Consider the following 7040-nt stretch of genomic DNA (forward strand, 5'->3'; position numbering starts at 1 on the left):
AAGATTGGACCTCTGAGAAGTAGAAGCAGATCTCACTTTGCATGTCATGAGTCGATCTCATATACTCTTATTTAAAGTTGAATTACTGAAATAAATGAACTTTTCCATGATATTCTAATTTTTCGGGTTTCACCTGCATATCCTTGGAACAGTTCAATCTGCAGAGTGGACTGTCCTGTGCATTTATCAATTCATTTCGGAGATCCTGGGATTATGGGTTCTATTCTGCAGAGCGGGATCTGGGAAGCGAGAGAGAGGAGCTCAGGGGGGACGTGGGGCCAGTCAGTCCCTGTCTCTCAGCCTAAAATGCCTCAAAAGATGGATTGTTAACACTGATAGAAGTGGCATCTGAAAAATATACCGCAGTGGTTTACAGCAAAAGAAAAACCAACATAGTAACACCACAAAAAGTTGAAAACTATCTCAAGGGGAGAAGCCATTTTGGTTTTTTCCGGAGGCCCCAGCCGCTCCCAGAGATGCCATGGCTCCCCTGTGGGCCTCGGGGGTCCCACGCTCTCGGGGTCTCTCCTCCCGGCTGGGAGACGCCAGGCAAGCAGCCTTGGGGGATCCGCCGGGTTCTGCGCCAGGACAGGCAAAGGGGGCCAGGAGGGAAAGCCCCTCTCTGTCTCGGAGGCCCAAGGAGAAGAAGAAGAAGAATAGTAATAAGGGCTTTATTCCCTCTGAGGTCGAGGGTTCCTTCAGAGGCGTTTGACCCCCGGAGCAGCTTCCTTTGTCCCCCCCAGGAGTCAGCGCTAGGAGAAGGGCTCCACCTGCAGGAATAGGGGAAAGACCAGGCTGGAGACTCCCCTGCTGGCCCCTCGGGGTCCCAGGAGCCCTTTCTGGACGGCCCTCACTTGCCCCCAAAATGGGCTAAGACGTCTGTTCCTCCGCTTCAGGCAGGAGTTCAACAGGAGAACTACTCTCACTCTGGATCCCTGTGGGCCTCTGGAGAACTGGCTGAACTGGGGTGCTCCCAGTCCAGCGCAGACAAGAAAGAGAGGAATCCCTCAGAAGAGGAAGAAGACTTTGGATTTGATATCGTCATCATCATCATTTTTTATTTGTATGCCACCTTTCCACAGTTAAAAAAACAATGCTCAAGGCGGCTCACAGCATAACAAGATTTACATACAGTGGTACCTCGGGTTATATACGCTTCAGGTTAGACTCCGCTAACCCGGAAATAGTGCTTCAGGTTAAGAACTTTGCTTCAGGATGAGAACAGAAATTGTGCTCCGGCGGCGCGGCAGCAGCAGTTTCAGGTTAAGTACAGACCTCCGGAACGAATTAAGTACTTAACCTGAGGTACCACTGTAATTACAAAAGTTATAAACAATAAAGAAACCACATAATAACATACACAACCAAATGGGAAACAATTTCCACATAAATCAAAATCTAAAACTAAGAATACAGCATTAATATCACAGTTTGAAATGACATAGGTAAAAAATAACAGCAACTTAAACAAAAAACAAACAAACAAAACAGAGCCCTCTGACCAGCAGCAGCACCTGGCCATCAGGCACCTTCCTAGGCCAGGGGGTGAGGGGCAGGACGGGGGCCTTCAGGCGCTGAGCAGGGGAGTCCCCCCGCTTTAGAACAACAACAACAACAACAACAACAATTTATTTATACCCCGCCCATCTGGCTGGGTTTCCCCAGCCACTCTGGGCGGCTTCAAACAGAACACCAAAATACAATAACCTATTAAACATTAACAGCTTCCCTAAGCAGGGCTGCCTTTCACTCCCCTTCAGGAGTCTCAAAGCAGCTGACATTCTCCTTTCCCTTCCTCCCCCACAACAAACACTCTGTGAGGTGAGTGGGGATGAGAGACTTCAGAGAAGGGTGACTGGCCCAAGGTCACCCGGCAGCTGCAGGTGCAGGAGCGGAGACGCGAACCCGGTTCCCCAGATTACTGAGTCCACTGCTCTTAACCACTATACCACACTGGCTCTCCAGAGGAACACATTGCAGAGAAGAACCGGACTTGGCTGTTCTCTGCTGAGGGTCTCCTGCCTTTCTTCCATGGCTGCCATGGCCAGAGGAAGACACAGCCCCCCCCCCCCGAATTCCCTGCAGGGCCCTGGGGAGCAAGCAGAGCCTGCCTCAGTTTCCTTCCCCAAGGCCTCAGGGGAACCTTGGGGTGCAGAAGGAGGGACCCCAAATGGAGCTCAGGCTCCTGACAAGTGGGGAAAGGAACATCAAATGGCGCTTTCCAGATGAGTCTCAGAATCGCCCCCCAGGTCCAGGGACTGATCCGCCCTGGCTTCCTCCTTGGAGGTCCCTTCCGAAGGAGAAGGGGTCCCAGGTCTCCATGGGGGAAAGCGTTCCTGAGTCCTGCGTTCGAGGTCTAGGCTTTTGCCTTTCTGGCTCCGGCCACCTTCTCCGTGGTGTTCATGGGAGCTGTAGAGATGGGGTCACATGCAGACATTCCCAAGTTTAAGAAGGATTCCTTGAAAAAGGTGGGCTCTGGTTCGGAATATCCCCCTCCCCCCACATCTGTACACTCAACTTCACAGCAAGAAAATTTGTTTTAAAATTTGTTACCGATTCATTTTTTGAAAGTTTTAAAGAGTTGTTTCTACCAATAATTATAATGTTCCAGTCTCATTATAGATCACTTTCAGATTTATTTTTAAATCCAGTCATGTATATATAGGAGAAATTTTTTAAAAGGTTCCTAGACTGGAGGTTACCCACAGAAACCCACAAGAAAAGGATGAAGTCTCAAAGCGGAAAGAAATACAAATGGGTCTGCAAAGAACCACATCCCAAAACGTGTTGCCACAGAAACGAGGGAGCTAGAGATGCTTTCCTGGCAGTGAGACAAAATGCCATGGCTAAAGTCTTGAGGGCAGAAACTGGAAAATACTGGAAAATACTATGTCTGCAAAGTGTCCTGAAGTTTTTTTCAGTAAGACAGCTGAGAAACCTTTGGTTGAAAGTTCTTCTTTTGCCACTGAACTTTGCCTCTGCGTGATTTATTGGGAACCAGATGCATCCACTCCAAAGAAGCTTCTGCAGTGCCTTGGCATTGAAGACCCAGAAAAAGAGATGGAGGGGAATGTGTGGGTCATAAGCTGGGAAGGAGTCCCTGGGAGAGGCAGAAGGTTGTGTGGGGCAGGCGAGGGAAGAACAGGGAGAGAGAGAAAGAGCCCCATGGACTAGTTTTGTGAGCAGCGCTGAGTGAATTCTGGATCCTTGGTTTCTGGGTCAGGAGACCCGTGGTTTGCAGGCCAGTTGCCTGTGGCTTCAGTTGTAGGCAGGGATTGCCTTTAGATTTCTACTTGCCTTCTCCGGTCCAATCCGTCAGAGTTTGCCCAGAAAGGAATACGAGGGGCACCTGAGTATTAGACTCCCCCCCCCCCTTGTATCTGCTTGTCTATCTCCTTGTATAGGTTGTTATTGAGCAACACCCCCCCCCCCCGGTATAAAAGGGAAATGGGAGCTCAGCCCTCCAAACACCATAGCTGGACTCCTCCTGGCAACAAGGCTTCCATGAAGCCTCTTTGCCCTAGAGAGGATTCTGATACACCTCTCCAGTTTGTCATCTCCAACTGGAAAAGTTTAAAGGGGCGAAAGGGTTTTCCAAGTTCAAATTGAGAGACCTTTGTAACTTTTAATGGGTGGCTTTTATCCATCAGCTAGAGGCAGGGTCTCAATGGCCACCTCAAGGCTCTTTTAACGTTACGAAGATGCAAGCACTTAGATCCTACTCAGCTGATGAAAAACCCCAACAGCTTTACTACCTAAATGCCTTTGTGGAGGCCCACAAACTCTTTAAATGTAAGCAAGCACAGATCGCTCGGCAGATGGCTGTACTGGGAACCGCCAGACCCCCTCCTTATGATGAAATCGGGAAGAACAGAGCAAGAGGAACAGGTAGATAGGTCACTCATTTCCTTTTACTTTGTTGAGTCATTTAGTCGTGTCCGACTCTTTGTGACCCCCTGGACCAGCGCACGCCAGGCACTCCTGTCTTCCACTGCCTCCCGCACTTTGGTCAAACTCATGCTGGTAGCTTCGAGAACACTGTCCAACCATCTCGTCCTCTGTCGTCCCCTTCTCCTTGTGCCCTCCATCTTTCCCAACATCAGGGTCTTTTCCAAGGAGTCTTCTCTTCTCATGAGGTGGCCAAAGTATTAGAGCCTTAGCTTCTGGATCTGTCTTTCCAGTGAGCGCTCAGGGCTGATTTCCTTCAGAATGGATACGTTTGATCTTCTTGCAGATCATGGGACTCTCAAGAGTCTCCTCCAGCACCAGAATTCAAAAGCATCCATTCTTCGGCGATCAGCCTTCTTTATGGTCCAGCTCTCACTTCCATACATCACTACTGGGAAAACCAGAGCTTTAACTATACGGACCGTTGTTGGCAAGGTGATGTCTCTGCTTTTTAAGATGCTGTCTAGGTTTGCTTTTACTACCCTGAACCAATGGGACCCCTGCCAGCCGGACCAGGAGCCGGAGCCAGAGCTGTAGACAGCCTGGGGAATCCTGCCCCCGATCTCTCCCAAAACCTACAAACCCCAGCTCAGAATAACCTTCTCCAGAATGCGCCAGGAGGGAGGGGGGAACAAGCTAATCCCGACCCCAATGCTCTGCCTGCGGGGGCTCCTTCAGATGAGGAAGGTGAAGAACCGATCTCTAGGCCAACTCGCCACAAAAATAACCGAGTCAATGGAGAAGTAGAGGCTGTGCTCCCCCTCAGAGCGCTACCCATACCCCCGGCAAGAGCAGGAGACCCGCCTCGCATGGTTTTCATCCATCAGCCTTTCCTCACCTCCGATTTAATGAACTGGTCAGATAAAATGCCTTCCCTCCGAGATGACCCCGATAAATGCCATTGACAAGTAGCCACTATCTTTTCCACTCATAATCCAACGTGGACTGAGGTGCACATGTTGTTAGGAGTCCTTTTTAATGAAGCTGAGAAGAGGGAGATACTGGTGAAGGCAGAGGAAGCTTTGAGCAGACCTGACTATCAAGCAGAGAGACCCGCTGATATGCCCCCTTTGACAGCCCAAAACTTCCTGAATGAAGCGCGGAACTTTGTTATTTCTCTGACGTCTTCCCTCGGAGTCGTCCCTGCAAACCTCTCTCTCTCTTTCTCTCTCTCCCTCCCTCCCCTGTCTATGCAAATGAAGCCACCCCTCCTGCTCAGCGACCCTTGTTGGGGATGACCCGTGTACGTGAGAACGCAAGGTCATTTGCTTCTTTTCAAAACTTTGTTTTCTTGGACCCCGATCTGGCACTGCACTGCGCAGGCGTTCAGTAGGGAGCCCCGAAATTAGTCTCAAGGCTAGGCAGGAGGCTGTCGTGGATGGTAGGGCGGGAGGTTCACAAACTGGGGCCCCACACTAGGGTTAGTCTTGTAAACAGCGCTGAACTAGAATTCTGGATCTGTGGTTATTGTCCGGGTGGAGAGACCCATGGTTTTCCAAGCTTGGGCCTGTGGTTTTCCGGGTGGAGAGACCCGTGGTTTTCCAGGCTTGGGCCTGTGGTTTTCCTAGACAAGTCATTTATAGTTTACTGATAGGTAGGAATTCTGCTAGTCAAAGATATCCTGAATACTGAAAGAATATTCTTTTTCTGCCCCCCCTTCTCTTTGTCCCTTTCCTTGTGTGTCCATTCTTTCTGTCTTTAGCGTACTTCGTTAACGAAAATCCCACTATACCTACTAGAGGAAATGGGAGCCCACGCTTCCAAACATTCCGACTGGACTCCTCCAGGCGACAAGGCTTCCATGAAGCCTTTCTGCCCTAGAGAGGACTCCGATACCCATCTACAGTTTGTTCTCTCAAATTGAAAAGGACTGAGAGGGAGGAAAGGACTCTCAAAATCTAAACTGAGGGACCGCTGCAACATCTCGTGGGTCGCTTTCACCCATCATCTGGAGCCGGCCTCGCAATGGCCACCTCATGGTTCCTTTAACCTCGTGAAAATGCAGGCACTTAAATCTTATCTAGCCGATGAAAAACCCCGGCAGCTTTACTATCTCAATGCCTTTGTTGAAGCCCGTGAATTGTTCCAACGACAACAAGCCCAAATTGTTTGGCAAATGGCTGTTTTAAAAACAGCCAGACCTCCCCCATACGACGAAATTAGAGCCCAAGAGGAGCAACTGGATAGAACCCTCATCCCTTTCTATTATCCCGAACCGAGAGCACCTCAACTGTCAGGAGACAGGGCAGGAGCCGGTGGAGGGGGAGGGGGACCCAGGGAAGACGTAGCAAATCCACCTGCCACTACCCCTTTACAAAGCTTGTCAAACGTATCGCTGCTCAACCCTTCCCAGAGTGCGTCCGAGACGAGGGAAAACCAGGTCGATTTGGATATAGGAGTCCTACCCAACGGGCAACCTTTTAACGAAGGAAGGGATGGACCAGTCTCCAGTAGAACTCGGAATAGGGATAACTTGCAAAACGGAGAGGTAGAGGGCGCTTTTCCTCTAAGGGCACTACCTATACCCCGGCCAGGGTAGGAGACCCACCCCACATGGTCTTCACACATCAACCCTTCCTTACTTCAGATTTAATGAACTGGTCCGACAAAATGCCCTCTCTTCGAGACAACCCTGACAAATGTCACCGCCAAGTGGCCACCATCTTCTCCACCCACAACCCCACGTGGGTGGACGTACATATGTTACTTGGGGCCCTTTTTAATGAGGCAGAAAAAAGGGAGATACTAACCAAAGCGGGGGAAGCTCTAGCTCGGGAGGGCTACCAACCAAACCGACCCGCCTCGATGGCCCACTGACCGCCCAGACTTTACTTAACAACCCTGACTGGGACTACAACACTACTGATGGTGCATGGGGCTTAAAGATTTTTAAGAAAGCCATAATAAATGGCATCAAAGCTGCGGGACAGCGAACCGTGAATTGGACCAAAGTCCAAGCCGTCCTTCAAGGACCTGATGAACACCCGTCAGACTATTATTCTCATCTGGTCTTTGCAATTAAAACCTGGGGTGGGATAGATCCAGAAAGCCCCCAACATGAGGTTATAGTCAAGGGATTCTTTAAGGATCAA

The 7040-nt window shown here is 50.0% G+C and overlaps 1 long non-coding RNA gene across 1 annotated transcript; it reads left to right on the forward strand.

The window, feature by feature from the left end:
- The first annotated feature begins 431 nt into the window (after positions 1–431).
- On the forward strand, positions 432–2578 carry LOC310671039. The gene is made up of 2 exons (XR_014507699.1): positions 432–1161; positions 1215–2578. It is a non-coding gene; the product is annotated as an uncharacterized lncRNA (long non-coding RNA).
- The last annotated feature ends 4462 nt before the right edge of the window (positions 2579–7040 follow it).

The sequence above is a fragment of the Podarcis tiliguerta genome (genome assembly GCF_965153285.1).
Source record: "Podarcis tiliguerta genome assembly, chromosome: 2".
In the NCBI taxonomy this organism is placed as follows: Eukaryota; Metazoa; Chordata; class Lepidosauria; order Squamata; family Lacertidae; genus Podarcis; species Podarcis tiliguerta.